Raw genomic sequence first — 19899 nt, 5'->3', positions numbered from 1 at the left:
CCTCTGCATCAAAGTGATGTTCCACTCATCTATGCCACAGGTTCGCACTATGCCTCTATTATTGGTCTAGTAGACACAGATCCTTCACACTCTCATTATATGTGTGATTTAGGGCATTTGGATCTCTCAAAATGATGCTATTTTTTAAGGACAGAGTCTCTCTCATTTCTGCCACATGTCATAACATTATTTGGCATTTTTCCGAGATTGGTTTATGGATGCCTGTACTCTCCACGGGAGTTGCCTCCTACAAAGATCTGGGTAATTCTTTTCCAATGGTTTTTTTTATGGGGCAGGGAAAGGTGGCAGCTATGGGTGTAGGGCACTAATCAAGTTCAGTCCTGAATGGAATATCCTTTTTAATGGCACTAGGGAGGGTACAAACTTCAGGCTGAAATTGTGATTTTTTTAGGGCTCCTGAAATGTGTGAAATGACTGGAGATTGGATTTATCAAGATCGCTCATTGAGTGGGTGTTGGGAAAAAATTCCTTCCAGATCCCTTTACACCATTGGATGGCACAGATCATTCAAATCATTCTTTCTTTGGATAACATTTCCTTTGTTCATGTATATAAGGAAAAAAATGGGATGGCTATTGCCTGGTCTAAAAGTGGTATGTTCCTTTGTTTTGGCATGATGGAATTTTAATTGCTAATAGATGGATCTATATGTGCTAGAGAATCCTTTGAATTTTTAGCTGAGGTATATTTTGACCTTAGTGTACCTGTCACTACCTTAGATGTTGGGAGTTTTTCTTTTTTTGGTTTTGTGATTGAATCTAAAAATTATGACTACATGTATTAAGAAAGAACTTTACTAGATGTTTATTGTAAGGTACATTGTTGTCTGCAATAGGTAGAAGACTAGCCTTTTTATTAATAAAGATGTTATGTTTTTTTTTTTTTTTTTTTTTTTTTTTTAAAGGGTTCTTGTAAGGTGCATTGCTGTCTGCGATAGGTAGAAGACTTGATCCAGGGATCTCCAGACACCAATGGCATGGAAAAGGCTCAAAATTCAAAGTGGCGAAAAGGCAATTAACTTGACATCAGATCGAAGTGCTCATCGCCTTGATTCCAACAGTGTGAACAACACTCCAATCCAAGTCCAGATGAGGAAGATAGAGGCAGTCAAAGTTGGGTTGACTTTTTGCTGACTCCGTAGGATTAATGAAGACACAATTTGGACTTTTTTCCGGTGGACAGAATCTAGCCAACTCCGACCGGATTCTGGGCAAAATTGTTTCCTAGTTAAAACGACTACTTCCGTCAAAATCTAAATTTTCGAAAATGCAGAGTTTGTTTTGTTTAACAAAAAAAAATATAAAAAAAAAAGTGGCGGGCCACCAACCCCGCCACCCTAATCCTATCCAAAGCAATGTTATTAGTGGAGGGGCGGGCCACTACCCCCGGCCCCTCCCACGGAACCACCATACTGTACGCACAAGATTGGGTGGGCCGACACTTAGGGCACCGACCCAACCTCGTTGAAAACAAAACAACGTGCATTAAACATGGGCTGGTCCTTGGGGCGCGGACCCAGCCTCCATTGCTCATTAAAAGGGAGGTACGGGCCAAGGAGAGGGGACAGGTGAGGTGGGCAGGCCGCCCAAGGCAGGCCCAACCCAACCTCCCTTCCCATTAAATAATTTTGTATGTAAAAAAAGGAGGAGGCGAGGTTTGACCACCCAACCTCCTCTGTAACAAATTGATCTCAAACCAACTCCGCCAATAGAATTCTTGAGAAATATGTTAGCCTATTTTTACTTAAACACAGTTCAACAATGCGCCCAGGCAGAAGAGGGAGTGCACGTAGTTCGAGGCAGATTTTTGCAAGAGGGCTAGATTTTCACTTTGTCAGATTTTGACAAATTTTATATGGTTTCAGCATTTCTCGATGCCACGAACATAATGGTGCCATCTATTTCTCCATCAGAGTTCTGCATTTTTTGGCCATTTTTTCAGTATGGAGGGCCCAGAGACATAGTCCAAGTCAGATGAACTCTGTTATCAAGTCTTGTTGTCTTCTTTCATGCTTTATGTTTTTTTCCTCTTCTCACATGTGCACATTAAATTTCTATGTTAAGCTACAATTTATGCATGTAATTCTTTAACACATCTATAAGTGAAAGATCTTGGATCAAGTGGTATCAGAAAAAAAGTGATTTGTCTTAGGGGTTGGACACCTGAAGGGGTTGGGTTACTCTTAAAGGTCCTGTGGCACCTAAGGTAAGTCAGTAAGGTCTTGTTGTGTTGACTCCATCTCCTTAAGGTCATCTAGGATGCTGAGTCATATCATAGTAGCCCCTCATCTCATGTTTACCCTGGGTAAACCGGTGAAAGTGGGTAGATGTAAGAGGATGTGTGTTACAAATTCAAAGACTATTAGGATGCCTATAACTCAAATCAAACATGGTGACAATGGTTAATTCCAAGGGAATAGAACCCTAAGCTCAGTGAGGAGACTTGTTCAAACTTTTGGTGTGAGCTTCAACAAAGACTCATCCCGATATCCAACTTAACTGATAAATTGTGATAGGGTTATGGACCAAGGATTTCATTTTCCATATGTGAGGCTTATACCATGGAAGCAGGTTTCAAAGAGTTTCCAAAATATTCCATCTGGCACTGCATTTGGCAGAGAAATATATGGAAAAATGTTTCCATCTTCCTATGGCTCCTAGTTGAAGGGAAAACCTTAACTTGGGATAAAATTAAAAAATGCAAACATATTGGCCCCTCTCGCTATCCTTTATTCCTTTGAGAAGCTAAAATGTTGAGCACTTCTTCAATAGTTTCCCCTATTACAGTCATCTATGGAGAGATGTAGAAGCTAACAAGAAGGAATCAAACCATGACATATATAGTATCCCTCACACCAATAACAATTGGAGGGCTCAAGATTTTAATAATCCTATCTTGAACTACATATGGACTCTCCTCCCAGGTCTACTCCTTTGGGCTATTTTGAAAGAGAATAATTTTTTCATATTCAAGAATCGCTCCCTCTCTCATGACTTTATTTGGGTCATAATTCAAAAGAATGTAAAATAATTAATTGTCGTGCAATCCTGGTTAGATAAAGACTAAAATTACTCAAACGAGGAGGCCCTACCACTTGAGAGTAGGTTCCTTACTCTAGGGCTCATATATGCTCACTCTCTTCACCCTGCTATAATTCCAATTCCTCCCCCACCCCAACCCCCACTAATTTTTAAAGCTCAATTTTGACTACACTTCAAAAGGTAACCTAGGTGAGGAAAACTATGGTGGTACCTTCAAGGATCATTTGGGATCCCTTATCTACATTTATTTAGGCTTCATGGGATATAATAGTAATAACGCAGTAGAATTGAAAGCCTTGGAAGAAGGACTATTGATTTCTCAAACTCATGGTCGCACTAAAATTATGGTGGAGGGAGATTCTCAACTCATTATAAACATGATCCACAAGATCCTACATGGCACCCAAATCACTCCTTCCTTCCATTCCAATGATCATGCCTACTCACATTAGAAAAAATGGAAATAAAATTGTAGATAAGTTAGTTAATTAGGGATGCATTGATATCGTTAGCTTCACATATCTCCTCGTCATGGTAATCTTTTGAAGACTCTTCCCTCAAGAAATAATTCCAAAACATAGCTAAGCATGCCAAATCTCCCTGACCAATCTCTTTTTATCTTATTCTTTCATGATCTTTGTTTGTATCTCTTAGTTTGTAAGTGTCCTATGTAGCTCAGTTTTTAGTTTTTATATGAAAAAACAAAAATGTGTCCTTTTCTCTTTTAAAAAGGTTGATATTCTAGGTCTATTCTATTTTTCCCAATGACAAGCCAACCCAAAACTCCATGACTTCATATGAACTTCATGTCTCCAAACAATACAAAATATTCACCCAAAAAAAAGGAAATGTTACAAATATTTATGATTTTGGTCAAGTTCGAACATGATACCTTCATTATGTAATGGTAATAAGGAGGGAAAAATTTTACAAATTTGATATGCCAACATGAGAAGTTATAAATATCTATTGAGGTTTGGACTAACAAACCTTGGACATGGCAACACTATCTAATGGCAATAAATATGGAAAACTTTTACAAATTTGATATAGAAACACAATAAGTTTGAAATATTTATTGAGCTTTAGATGGGGCCCTTAGGATAGGGAAACACTATGTAATGATAATAAGGATGGAAATTTTTTACAAAAATTGATATGGCGAAGTTGGAAATATTTATCAAGGTTCGAAATGAGGACCTAATTATAAAACCAGCCAGTAGAAGATTCTAAGTTTATTCAAGCCCTACAATTTGCACAATTCATAAGAAACTATAAAAAGCATAGCCAAGGTCCATCAGTATAGGATTGTGCATTACAAATAAATGGAATTTTCCAAATTTGTGTGACATGGGCGATTATATGCCCTGATGCTTCAAAGATCGAAAATTTGTGGCCAACTTTGATGATGGATCACTCTCGTTTCTCTGACGACTGCGGACAAATTCTGACCAGGAAACTCTGTCAAGTGGGCCTGGAAGGTGTCTCCATAGAGTTTGAAAGACCACTAGACTTGTGTCACTAAGGGCAGTGCGACTGGAATTGTTTTCTATTGTGATGGTAGAGTATCCTTTAGTGGCAGAGAAGAAGTTTATTAGAGAGTGACTCTGTTTACTTTCCTATCCTTTCAACCTAACCTATAGACTAGGGTTTCACTCTCTATCATCTACAACACCTCCTTATATTACTAAATTTCCAAGTCGTTTACCAAGTAGCAATACTAACAACAATAATTGTTGATGAGTAAATGTGAGAGTTCCCTCACTTTACGCTTGCTTATGGTTGCTTGCTCACCCACTCAATTGAATAAAGTGATTTGGTCAATACCAATGTTTGTATCGATCTAGTCTCATTCCCTCCTTCTCATGTCTACAATGAATATATCAAAGTGATTCTTGATCTGCAACATTAACTAATTGTAGTAACTCACGGAGCACCAGAGACCAACACTTCCAGTTATGAAAAGTTAGAACTTATAGGTTGCGGTGGCTCTTCAATAGCTCAGACATGTGAAATGCATGCAACACCTCATGACAAGTCTTTCCTTTTACTTGAAAGGCATGCAACACCTCGTGACAAGTCTTTCATTTTACTTTAATTTTATTTTGTGTATTATCTTATTTTTTATTAAACTTTGAAACTTTTAATTTCAATTATTATTATATGCGTGGGCATAAATTAAAAACAAACCAACATAATTCTGTGTATCTTCATACATTTAGTCAAATAAGTTGTGAGCTTAGGTCATATTTGAGCGTAACCCCATATTTTCCTTAAAGGAAACAAAGTGATTTCTAGGACTTCTATTCAATCTGTAATATGATCAGGAAGAGATAAGGCGCTTATAGGAAACAGATTGTTGGTGAACTGCATTTTATAGAAATCCTTTACGACATCTCTTTTTTATGATGCTAAGATAAAAAATGGACCGAAAATTAATATTCATGTTGTCTTTGTTGCAAACAACAACATTCATTTTATTGAATATAAAAGACACTGCATATTTATTATCAATACAAAGTCAAGGGAGCACCAATCAAATTGCATATTGCCTATCAATACAAATTCATGGGAGCACCTATCAAATCTCATGCTTGCAATGATGGTAATTTTCCCCAAACTAACAACTTAGTACTTTTCATTGAATGGGATGTACAATGCGCTTCAGATACTCTCTGAAGTTTCACTTCGGAGTTTTTATGGAACTTGTGGTACTTTTCACCTGATAAGTGTGGAGAGGTTTAAGTCATGAGTTTAATAAGCTCAAATTTAGAAAAATCATGTAGATTAATCTTTTTGTGTGCACCTTAACATCTGATCCCTGCCCCACTACTAGCTGTTGTGAGTGAGATCGTCAATGGATTTACTCTTGCGATCTAAAAATTCATGAGTGATTTGTTAGGATTGCCTGGACATTCCAACCAACAGTGAGGATGTGGGTGCCTAACAAACATCGAATTATGTTTGAGTCCTTAGCTTTGTCTGCGCCAAAATCAAAATATGTTGCTAATTCATTGTTTGTTGAAAGGTTGTTAGACTTCTACCAAAGCATGTAGCAAGACATGTAGTGGCCATGATAGTGACCTTGTACTTAACCAGGTCAGGGGATTTTTCCTTATTTGAAGAATTTATTTGTCATTGATCCATTGCATCCCCAAGCCCAGTCAAGGAAATTGGGATTTCAGTAAAGGAGGGCCATGGATTTCAACTGTTTGTGTGATCAAGAGGAGGTAAAACCCGTTAATGTTTTTCTTATTTCCTTTGCATCCCCTCGATAGTTATGGTTTAGTATCTGGATGGTTGCGTTGTTTCCTTTGTTATGGTATTGATTACTCCTGGGTAATGGCAGAGTTTTTGCTATGTAATTCTACTTAAACTATTCTGGGAAAAAATTATGGTGTCTTCATTTGTCTCCTTCTTTATACCTTTGATCGAGGGATATCTCATGGCAATCATATTGGTTTTAAGTATGGGTGGCTCTTGCAATTGCACTTATTGTAAATCCTTTTTGGAGACGAGGAAAAAGAGACTTGAGACACCTTTTCTGTTGTTTCCATCTTCTCAAATCACTTTGTTACAACCAAAAATACAGGTTACCTTGACATAGCATGTATTACATCCTTTGCATTGTTGTGAATCCTCTTTTAATATGAAGAAAGAGAGACTTGAAACACCTGTTATATTGTCTTCATCATCATAAATCACTTTGTTACAACTAAAAATATAGGTTCTCTTAACATGGCATATATGTTTCCCTTTGCCTTGTTGTTGCTAAAAAATTCCCATCCCTGGATTGAGAAACTTCATTTCTTGTTGAATTCTTTACTCTGACAAGTGTTTTATGATTTTATTGTACTGTGTGACCTATTGTGAATGTGAAGTCTAGGGAACCCTAGTTTCTTGTTGAATTATTTACTCTGACAAGTGTTTTATGAGTTTAGTGTACTGTGTGAACTATTGCAAATTCAAAACATCTTTAAAACATTTCCTTTACTAGACAACCTTCACTCTTGTGTGGTGTTTTTTCGTCTTCATTTGGTACTACATCGATGAGGTAATGCAACCTAATTCATCCAAAGACAAGTTCAATATAATGTTATGTTGGCAAAGGAAGGTTCAATATAATGTGATATGGGAGTGGATTTGCAAAAGAATTATCATAAACAAACATAGTTCAAGCTAGTATCTTTGAAAGGGAATACCTTTTTGCTCTAAATGAGTTGCATTTTAATAATTATGAACACTAGATAGATGTAAGTATATCACATTTTACTAGGAATATTCCTCCTTATGATGAATAAACATATTGATGCAACAAGTCACAAGATAGAAATCTTTCATGTTTGGTGAAGCATCGAAGGAAGTGGGGACATCTATCCAAGGTCCCATGTACAAGCCTGAAACCCTAGGTGCTTTTGGGTTCTGCAATAAAAAATAACCCTTGAGCTTGAAGAGGACCTGAAATCATTTCGCATGGGACTCTTAGGAACAAACTAAATTTAGCACTCTTACCAGATCTGTGTTTCCTATTGATTTCCAAATGATTGCTAAACAATTTATATCTTTATGCTCTACATGAGTTGCAGTTTGATAATTCCAGAGAAGTTGGATTGTTCGAGCTACCCTGGTGGTTGGATGGAGAGAGATATGGATCCCCCACTAGAGGGTTAGAAACTCCTACCCCACCAATATACAATTTTTGTCATATATGCTCTCTCCTACCCACTCCCACATAATCATAATGAGCCACAATCCTCATGTTCTGAATAGCTCTCCTCAGGATGGGATTTTTTCATAGAGAAAACATCACCATCTTGGGTTGCCATTAGACAAAATATTTCGCAGTAGACGAACTACAGAAAAACTACAAAGTGGAGAGGCATCACCCACTAGCCAATAACATGCATGGTAGAGGAGAGGGTAGCATCCCCTGGGGAGGTTATAAGTTCCCAAGTTATTTATCGAGCAGCCACCAAGAGTTACTTATGGACCTGTAGCTTATTCTTTCTAATCTGCCTAGGCAGTTAGGGACGGCCCGCACTACCTGAAAGGGTGACTTTGGGATGGGCCACCTGTTCTGGCTTGACCAACAATTGCAACACACAACAAGGTATTGACCAAGGAAGGATACCTCTTCACTATGTTCATTGGAGGGCTCCTTAAGGAAGGTAGGTCTAAGAAGACTTGTACCCTTATAGAAAGCATGATTGGCTAGGGTATGAAGGATCTACTTTTTATTACAACAAATTCCTCAGAGCTTCGAAATGGTCACAAAAATTCCCTTAAAAAGACTTGTGAAATCTCTTGTCATCTCATCCTAGGGCATCTCCATTAGCATAGTTCCACTCATACCTTGGATGATGTAACCCTACAATCTCAAGGGATGTTCCGTCATAATTAGAGACTGGGAGGTATCATCCACATTGAGGTTTCTTTGGTCTCTCTACTCATTATTTATACTGGTATATTTTTTATGGTAGTAGATCTAGTGTTATTTACATATATCTATATAAATTTGTATTGGAAATTAGGTACAATTCTTCTCTTTGCTCCTTCTCGTATGCATTATAAATCGTAACCATAGCAGGAAGAGTAATCGGAGTAGTAACTGTGACTGGAAAATACACCAAAATGAGCAGGAGCAGTTGGAGTTGATCTATTCGCAATTGCCACAAGAACCATAATTGAAATCGCAATAGCAAGCCATCGAGCTTGAAGAGGACCTGAAATCATTTCGCATGGGACTCCTAGGAACAAATAATCTTGTTTTCTATTCAATGAATGGTGTTGATTTGAGGGCCTATGAACTCTTGGGTCTTGGAATGAAAAACAACCCTTGATCTTGAGGGAACAACTACTTGATAGCAAGACTTTCTCACAACACCAACAATTAGTTAAGCGAGGACTTGTTGCTACGGGCCCCCTTGTCTTTCATAAATCAAACCAAAATTTCTTTAAAAATAATTTAAGAATGTTACATATTTTGTTTTACACAATCCAAGTTTTTCTAAAGAAATTGAATTAATAAAATAAAAAGGCATTTAAAAAATTGAAATCTGAACTAAGGGTTAAAACCATTTTAAAATTTGCATGTTAGTAATGATGGTCACCTAATTTTTCAAAGTGCCAATTTGATAATTGACTTAAAATTTACCATATATATATATATATATATATATAAGAAATTTCAAAGAAATTTATGGAAAACAAAAAACGTTAGTGATATTTTTGGCTAAGACTCCAAAATAAGTATTGTAGTAGGCAACACCCACAATATGAAGACTTTAACATGAGACTTTAAGATAAGCATAGACTCGTCCACAGTGGATATTTGGACTTGTTAGAAAAAACTAGTCCATATCTTCACTCGCTCCATGTAATCCTACATTGTACACACTTAAGAATAAAGCATGAACATCGAAGCTTGAAATTTAAAGTTGAGACTCACACTACATGTCCTCACCCATGGGGCATTGGTATTCTATATAAAACACAAACTCACTTTTCATGTTTATGTAGGTGAAGTAGTTGTTTTTGGTTTGATTTTGAGAGTTTTATGTAGTATTTTTAGTGGTTGTACACTTGTGCTACTTTGTGGTTGATTCTTGCTTATGTAGGTGAAATAGTTATTTTTCATTTTGAGTTTGAGAGCTTTATGTAGTTTTTTAGTGTTGGTGCACTTGTGCTACTTTGTGGTTGGATATGGAAATATAGAATGTGTGGTTATCAAGGCTATGATGCTTTCAATATATTCACACTTGAATCTAAACACAATTAGATTTGTGCCTTTCAGCCATTAGCATGTCTTTCGAAAATCTCTATTCTATTTCCTTGTCAGAAGATTGAGAATTTCTTTAAAATCCATGCATACATATTATTATTGCTTGAAATATTAGAATCCTCTCAAATCCTTATTTAAAATTGATTGATTTGAAACATGTTTTATTATTTATAAGGTTCTCCTTAGGTCTACCCCATCAAATTGAAAGCTAAGATCCATTGTTCCTCTTCAAAATACATTATAGTTAATGGGTTTGACCAAGCTACTTGAAAACTTTTCAATAATGATTTACCATAATTTGTAAAATCTTTGAAATTACTTAAATTGTGACTATATAAAATTGTGCCAAATCATTAATTGGTTTGACATCGGGAATAAACAAATTGAATAAATGTGATCTTGATCTTTTAAGATAATATAAAACATACACATTTATAATATTACTTGATTTAAATTGAATATACTTAATCTTTTTAAAATAATATAAAACATATACATCGATTTAAGCTTATTTTATAATCAAATCAGATTTTAAAAAAAATTACTTACACAAAATTTATATTAACAAAACAATATTTTTATATTTATAACAAAAACTCCTAATACATAACTAAAATGAAAATCAAATGTCAGCAATTTTAAAATTAAACCCGTTGAAATATGATCGAGACCTTTACACCAATCTTATTTCATAAATCACATCTAAAATTCTTAAAACACGACTAGCAGAGCTAGAGATCTCGTTTTACACAAACTAATATTCTTTAAAAAATTGACAGAGTTACTATATATCTGGTTTCACACAAACCAGTTTTCTTTAAGGAAATTGGGAGAGCTACAAAGCTTGTTTCACACAAAAAGGCCCTTTAAAGAAATTGAATTAATGAAGCAAAGAGATTTAAAGAAATTTAATTAATGAAGCAAAGAGGATTAATGAAACAAAGAGGCGTTCCGAGTACTGAACTCGGGACCTCTCGCATCAAAATTTCTTAAAACACATTTAGCGAAAGCACAGATCTCGTTGCACACATGCCAAGCTTCTTTAAAGAAATTGACAGAGCTACGGATCTCGTTTCACAAAAAACATGCTTCTATAAAGAAACTGACAGTTAGGAGAGCTACAAACCTTGTTTCACGAAGAGAAGTCTTCTTTAAAGAAATTGAGAGAGCTACAGATCTTCACACAAACCAGGTCTGTTTAAAGAGATTGATCGTTAGGAGAACTATAGACCTTGTTTCACAAACTCAAGGATTCTTTAAAGAGACTGACTGTCAGGAAAGCCACAAACTTTTTGTGAGCTACAGATCTTCACACAAACCAGGTCTCTTTAAAGAGATTGACAGTTGGGAGAACTACAAACCTTGTTTCACAAACTGAAGGATTCTTTAATGAAACTGACGGTCAGGGGAGCTACAAACTTTCTTTCGCAAAAGCATGGCTTCTTTAAAGAAATTGAAGAGACAAGGCTTCTTTAAAGAAATTGAGAGAGCTACAGATCTTCATACAAACTTTCTTTCGCAAAAGCATGGCTTCTCTAAAGAAATTGAAGAGACAAGGCTACTTTAAAGAAATTGAGAGAACTACAGATCTTCACACAAACCAGGTCTGTTTAAAGAGACTGACAGTTAGGAGAACTATAGACCTTGTTTCACAAACTCAAGGATTCTTTAAAGAGACTGTCAGGAGAGCTACAGATCTTCACACAAACCAGGTCTCTTTAAAGAGATTGACAGTTGGGAGAACTGCAAACCTTGTTTCACAAACTCAAGGATTCTTTAAAGAAACCGACAGTCAGGGGAGGTACAAACTTTATTTCACAAAAGCATGACTTCTTTAAAGAAATTGAATAAAGCAAGGCTTCTTTGAAGCCTCTAAATCAGTGAAGCACAGGGGCATTCCGAGAATTGAACTCGGGACCTCTCGCACCCTAAGCGAGAATCATACCACTAGACCAAATGCCCTCGGACATATCGTAGCTTTCTGAAAGAGAACACTAGTGTAATTATACCTGGCATGCAAGCCATTCCAGGAATCCAAACTGCCTGACCATAACACATCCAAGATCTAAAATGCAGAATCCCTGAACTGTATTTTTCAAGAGAGCTTTCAGAAACTTCGTACAACTTTTGTGCTGAAACAGTTTCAAAGTTAGAGATGCCTTCAATTTTGCAATATTAACGCTGGCAATGATATTAGAATATTAACGCTAGAAATGAATACTAATGCTGAAAATGATATATCTATGCAACATTCAGAGAACATTGGTAATATCAACGCTCCAATGATAACGCAGCTCCAATGGCCATGATAATGCAGCTCCAAAGTCCATATCAACGCAGCTCCAATGCAATTACAATGATACGTTGTCCCAATACAATGATATGTTGTTCCAACCCTAATAAAGAATGCAATGGCATATCAAAAGTTTCAAAATATAATTAATTGGCGATAATGCATGCCAATCAATAGTTTGGAAACACTACCAATGCAATTAACCGTTAATGTTGCTTCAATGTAAGACCATTAACACTACTAATATCAGTAACCCTTCAATATTGGAAATGTATTAACATGGCCCTTTAACAGTACAAAGGATGTATTAATGGTGAATGTATAAGGCCACCAAGCATATTGATGACCGGAATATATTAACGTTGGAATGGAATTGACAACACATATATTAATGATGGAATTGAAATTAACAACGGTGGAATTGAAATTAACACTGCCATGGCCTAAATTAGGGCACGAAACCTTAATATTTCAATGCACAGTAAACCACGACATATTTGTCAGTGTCTCCCTTCTCCATAATGGTATCTGCGACACTTATCTGCTATTCTCAACGTTCTCTAAAATTGGTTGTGTTTTGCTCCATATTTGTCTGCCTCAAGTCCACTAGCATGCCTCTGCATCAATGTGGTGTTCCACTCATCTATGCCACAGGTTCGCACTATGCCTCTGTTATTGGTCTAGCAGACACAGATCCTTCACATTCTCGTTATATGTGTGATCTAGGGCATTTGGATCTCTCGAAATGATGCTATTTTTTAAGGACAGAATCTCTTTCGTTTCTGCCACATGTCTTAACATTATTTGGCATTTTTCCGAGATTGGTTTATGGATGTCTGTACTCTCCACAGGAGTTGCCTCAAAAAAGATCTGGGTAATTCTTTTCCAATGGTTTTTTTATGGGGCAGGAAAAGGTGGCAGCTGTGGGTGTGGGGCACTAATCAAGCTCAGTCCTGAAATGGAATATCTTTTTAATAGCATTGGGCGGGTCCTGAAATGGAATATCTTTTTAATAGCATTGGGAGGGTACAAACTTCAGGGCTGAAATTATGGTTTTTTGAGTACTCCTGAAATGTGTGAAATGGTTGGAGATTGGATCTATCAAGATCACTCATTCATTGAGTGGGTGTTAGGAAAAAATTTCTTCCAAATCCTCATGCACCATTGGATGACACAGATCATTCAAATCATTCTTTCCTTCATGACATCTCCTTTGTTCATGTATATAGGGAACAAAATGGAATGGCTCTTGCCCTGTCCAAAAGTGGTATGCTCCTCTGTTTCGACATGATGGCATTTTAACTGCTGCTAGAAAATCTTTTGAATTTTCATCTGAGGTATATTTTGGCCTTAGTGTACCTGTCTACCTTAAATGTTGGGAGTTTTTTTAGTTTTGTGATTGAATTTAAAAATTCTGACTGCAGTTATTGAGAATTTTACTATATGTTTATTGTATGGTGCATTGCTATCTGCAATAGGTTAAAGATGTTATGTTTTTTTTTGCCCGGTTGAAAAAAAGGGTTCGCACTGTCATCCGCATAGAATAGTTGTTTTGGCATATTCGCAACTGATCTGTATGCTATATGTCCGAGATTCTTCAGGTGTGTAACTGTTCATGTAACGTATGCCAGTGTTCATGAATCTGAAAGCACTTGTCATATTGCTGGGAAATATTTCAATTGGTTAATACCAATGCTTTAATAGATCTACAGAGTAATGCCGATGAACAGAATCATTTAAACCTCCAAATCATTCAGGCCATCCACCAATGAATGTGAATAAATAAAGGGGGGCTTAATCCATTGATGAATGTCAATCCCCCAATAAAACAAATATTGAATTGCCATCAATAATTCCTCAATGCCTAATGCCACCATGTATTTAATAACATATGAACTTTTTCATTTCATTTTGGGCTGGTCTTGTCTTATTATGATGCTTTCCGGAGTGGACGATTGGAATCCTACAAGTGAATCATCTTGATATATCCATCTATATATATATATATATTTATTGATTCAACCAGGAATTGGTGAATTGGGATGTCACATTGGGGTTGGCTGCAATTATTTGTAGAATCTATTTTTCTTGCTCAAAATCCTTACAATGTCTTCTAAATGTTCAATCTATGTTTCTTGCTCAAAATCCTTACAATGAAAACCAGGTTGAGGATGAAAACATGATCATGGAAGGATTTCTAATTTGATCAATGGAATTTAAAACCTCCATAGATAGCTGGCACTCTGGAATCTGGGTTAACTTTTCTACCTGTTCCCATAAGAAAACTTTCAAATGTATCATTCCATCTTTATCCATTTGTAATTATATTCATAGTATTAGAAATTATATGTTATGCACATGCTCACAGGATGGAACGAGACATAAGATCCTTCGTACGGCCACATTAATGATTTTGGATATATAACTACACTCTTTTTCCACATACTGATTGCTTTGATTTTGTTGCAGGGTTCAAGCTTCTCAATTTCAGATGTTTGCCTGACCATATATTCAATGTATTGTTTATGCCTTATTTCCAGTGTTGGCTTTATCTCTCTGGCTCATGTGATTGATTACGCAGGATTTTTCATAATCGTTTTAAAGCTATGCACGAAATATCTCTTACTATATGTTGGAGACACAATTGCCATTAGACCAAAACTCGTAGGTGTTAGTAAAGAGACACATCGCTAGATTTAAGCACATGCCACGAAACACACGGGGAGCGTTGGATTATCCTTTTACACCGCCATTAACAGGGAGCCAACAATCTCCCCCCAATGCAAGCCAACAATCTCCCCCCCAATGCGAGCCAGGTGTGTTTCGAGCTCGAGACCTTTGGCTCTGATACCACTTGTTGGAGACACAATTGTCATTACACCAAAACCTGCAGGGGTTAGTAAACAGACACATCGCTAGATTTATGCACATGCCACGAAACACATGAGGAGCGTTGGATTGTCCTTCTACACTACCATTAATGGGGAGCCAACACTATACACAATATTTATTGCCACAAAACCTATAATTTTGAACTTGACATACCTTTAAACATCATGAATTATTATGAAGGAAATTTTGTCATCTTGAATCTTCACACAGAGATTTTCAATTCAAAGAGCCATTTAAGTATGTGTCCATTATTTCACTTGCTTGAACCCGGTACAAGGTTACAATGCTCCAAGTGAAATATGTTTTACTAATATTTATGTTGTCTCTTAATATTTTTCTAGTTGTAGATTGACAAATGAAGATTTGTGACCTTTTCTTCTTCAATACCATTCTAACTTTCTTGTTGAATATATTGTGTTGTTCTTTGATTTTGGATTTTTTTAAACAATTCTTTCAAGACATTCTAGAGGTTTCTCTCCAAGGGGATGTTGCTTGTTTAACATTGTTATAAACAATATTCTATATTTATTTCATGAGTAGCTCTCTTGAGACGGGGATGATTTCATTTTATTATTGTAGTCACAGGCTACTCTTTTTTCTTCCTCTTCCATACTTGAGTAGCATGCCTTCTTTTGTCTACATTTTTCTTTGACTCATTGTTTGATTTGATTGGATTGGCTTCCATCTTCTTTCTAGAGCTCTTTAGGCTATGTAGTAGCTTGCATTCTTTGGCCATGTGGCCAAGATTGCTACACAAATAGCATTTTATATGGCTAAGAAATGGAAAAAAATGGTGTGTGATTTCTTGAGTCACTTCTACTTCTCTTACATGCATTTTGCATTATATAGCTTTATGTCCAAATTCATTGCATAGATAACAGTAACCATAAAATTAATTTTTGTACCTCATAAATGGTTTTCTTCTCTGTTGTTTTGGTTGATGGGTCTTTGTTTGTTGTATCTTTTGATGATTATATTTTATTTTATTTCTTTTATATTCCGATGCAACATCACTACAACAAAAAAGGTCATTGGTGGGGGTTAAAAAATGTCACAATAAGCTCATCAGTGATCCTCAAAATGGCTTGTTACCAAAAATTGAATGTCATTAAACTTGGTGTCACCAAAAGTATAATTGTTGTGGTGACATTCAAGGTCTCTCACTAATAATAATAATAATTATAATGACTGATAGTGATTATCACCATTTCATATGAATAGCATTGATTTATGGTATACCATTCATGGCCCTCACTATTGATGCATATATATGGTGACATTTATAAACCGTCGCGATTTCATATATAAAAAATGACTTTTGATTATGATCCTTTAACAACCCTCACTGTTAATACATACACACACACAATATATATATATATATATATATATATCTTGACAAATAATGATCATCACCATTCCCTATGAATATTAGGGAACGATGGAATCGAAGCACCCACCACCTAAGCAAGTGCTTTTCCATTGAGCTAGCACCTTTCAAAGAATTAAAACTTGAAACTTTATAATTTCTAAATTCTAAAACTTTAATTAAATTATAAAATAATCAAATCATTAGGGAAATTATATATGCTAAACAACAATTATAAATTTATACACAATTTAAATTCTAATAAAATTCAATTAAAACATTTTTGTTAGCACACCATACTCCATAAGTATAGCACTAGGATATCATAAATTATCAATAGTAAACTTATTATCTATGTAAAGTAGTTGATATACCAATTGAACACAATATATCAATATTGCAACCAACATCCTAACCCCACAATAATTTCACATTATTCTTCTTCTTCAACTTCCTCCAACCATTTCACAAAAGGCTCGAGTGACTTCAAAAAGGTTTGCCTGAAATGCCCAAAATCACATAAGATCTTATTGTCATCTTGACAAACCTCAATCTAGAAGAACAATATTAGCTTTATGAAATCCCAAGAGTTTCTTAATCAAGCATTTCAACTCTCATTTAAATAGAGTTCAAAACTCTCTAAATCATACAATCAGATTTGTCTAAATCTAAATTAATTATGTTTCCTCATAAAATAAGGGTAAAAATAACCAAAGAATAAAAGAATGTAAGGTTTTTAATACTTGCATTTGCAAAACCACATCAGAATAATATCTTCATCAAGAAATTCCTCATAATAGAGATACCTCACAATTTCAAGAAATAGTTTCATGAGTTTAGCATTCTCATAACATTGAATTTGAATCTTGTACATTATCTCCAATTGTAGTCTTGCAGTTGCACAGAAACTGTCAAGGAATTTTTCCCATGTCTTAGCCTGATAATTCAACAAAGTAGAGAAACATTTTAGTAAATTATGTAAGCTTCAACCAGTTTCTAAAAAACCCACGTACAAAACCTCTAATAACTTAATTGTTAAGATTAGAAATAAAATAACGAAAAAACTAATGACTTTCAAATGCCAACCAAAAAGCAAAAGCTATTATCATTTTACATGCAAAAGGAAAAGATCCATGTTATATTGTTATGCAACCAACTCATAAAATAGAAGAAAAGATAGATCAATGCCTTCAAAATCGGCCTCTTCGAGGGGGAAACCTCCTTTACATGACACAAATGAACAATTCTTGGATGATACAAATGACTAAACACCATTTCTATATATAGGAGTCTAAGGGGTCACAATATAATCAAAGCTAATATAACAATAATAATATAAGGGCACAACAATAACAATAACGTGCTTCTATGGGGCACACTAATAACAATATGGGGACAATAGGGGCACAATAATAACAATAAGGACTACAATGACAATAGTAATGGGGAATCACTAGTATTATAGGGTCCTGACATGCCCCTCTTCTTCAAAAAAGTGTTATCCTCAACGCTTGAGTAGTTCTGGATGCTTCTGTATAAAATTATCATCCTCCCATCTGGAATCTTCAACAGGTAAGTTCTTCCACTTGATGAGATACTCTGAAATTGATCGATTTCGTGGCCATCGAGTTCTTGTTTCTGTGACTGCTTCCGGTTCCAATATGATTTTTCCTTCCTCATCAAGTTCTGGAAATATTGTTTGAACTCAGAGATTGTCACCTATAACTTTCTTTAAACACGAAACATAGAAAACTGGATGCACTCGAGAAGCTGTAAGAAACTCCAATTTGTATGCCATAGTACCAATCTTTTGCAACACCTTGTATAGACCATAATACTTTGGTGATAACTTATTATCCTTCTTAGCTTGCTTGAGGGAAATGTGTTTATATGGTTGTAGTCGTAGGAATACCTGGCCACCTACATCAAAACTTCTTTCGCTGCGCTGTTGATATGCATGTTGGTTCACTATATTCTACGCCAAAGTGAGGTTATCCTTTAATAGTTATAGAACTTGTTTTTGATGCTTGATGTGATCTTCCACTGCTTGAACCTTAGAATTTTCTCTTAAATATGATGTGATGGATGTTGGATGATATCCATAAAGTGCCATAAATGGGGTCATTTTTGCTACAGTATGGAAGAGAGTGTTATACCACCATTCAGCTAGAGGTAACCATTTGACCCATTGTGTCTGTTTATCAAAGACAAGCAACGAAGATATCATTTCAAACATTTGTTTACTATCTCAGTTTCCCATCAGATTGAGGATGATAAGATGAACTATGAGCTAACTGAGTACCGAGACAAGAAAATAATTCTATCCAAAAATTTCAAATGAAAATGGGATCTCTGTAGCTTACAATAATATTTGGGTTTCCATGTAGCTTTTGAATTTTTTCCATAAATGTCGTAGAAACTGCACTGGCTTTAAATGCATGAGATAATGCACAAAAGTGTGCATAATTGGTAAGTTTGTCAACTACCACCATGATGACACTCTTTCCTTCAGACTTGAGTAAACCTGTGATAAAATCCATTAAAATCTCCTCCCAATGTTGGCTTGGAATGGATAAAGGTTGTAACAAACCTAGGGTCTTAATTGTTTCAATTTTATTTTGTTGGTATACCAAACATTCTGCCACAAACTTTTGAATATCCAATTTAAGGTCATCCCAAATAAATTTCTTCTTAACCCTATGGTAAGTTTTTTAAAATCTTGAGTGCCTTCCTAAGGGAGAAGTGTGCAATTCCATAATACTCTTTTGTTTGAGTTGGGAATTCTTACATAGGTATAAGTGATCTTTGTACTAGAGAAAATTTTCGAGGCTAATATTCGCCCATGGGCTAATTTTCTATAGTTTTTCCAAAAAAAAAGATTCACTAATTTCCATTTTTTGTAAAAATGATACGCCCAAATTTTATAGAATGAAATTATTTTACCTTAAAAATCGGCAAAAAATATATATATAGACTATATAAAAATATTATAAATTTTAATATTTTTACAAAAATATCTCCAAACATTTTATAGATTTCATATTATGGCCTAGTGGGATTCGCCAAGGTTTCTAAACTTTAAGATAAATTTCCATCCTTAAAAGTTTCCCTGCAAGTTTGTACCATAACGAATCACTTTTCCAACTAAATATATCAGATGTACTGGGACCTTGTTGTAGCTTTTGAATGAGTGCCCATACTTCTTCGTCATTCTTCCATTCATCCCTTGCTTCGTTTATCCAATCTGGTTGGATAATATAAATGGCACAAAGAAATGCTACCACATCCTCATCATTTCTTTTGAGTGCACCTGCCACAACATTTTGCTTCCCTTTTTTGTAGATGATTTTAAAGTCATAACCCAACATCTTTGTGACCCATTCTTGGTGCTCTTCTAAAGATAATCTTTGTTCTAAAAAGTATTTAATACTATCATGTTCTATTTTTACCTTGAAATGTGATGCAGGAGAATGAGGCTTGAAAACAAAAGGCTTCGAATTAT

General features: G+C 35.5%; 1 non-coding gene across 1 annotated transcript; it reads right to left on the bottom strand.

Moving 5' to 3' along the window:
• Positions 1-11733: 11733 nt before the first annotated feature.
• TRNAP-AGG (transfer RNA proline (anticodon AGG)) lies at positions 11734-11805 on the bottom strand. The gene has a single exon. It is a non-coding gene; the product is annotated as a tRNA-Pro (tRNA).
• Between the last annotated feature and the right edge of the window lie 8094 nt (positions 11806-19899).

Source organism: Pinus tabuliformis, chromosome 8 (genome assembly GCF_031772625.1).
Source record: "Pinus tabuliformis cultivar Carrire ecotype Pingquan chromosome 8, CPIR1, whole genome shotgun sequence".
NCBI classification, from domain to species: Eukaryota; Viridiplantae; Streptophyta; class Pinopsida; order Pinales; family Pinaceae; genus Pinus; species Pinus tabuliformis.
The sequence above is the reverse complement of the archived record's forward strand: the minus strand, read 5'-3'. Positions and strand labels throughout refer to the sequence as shown.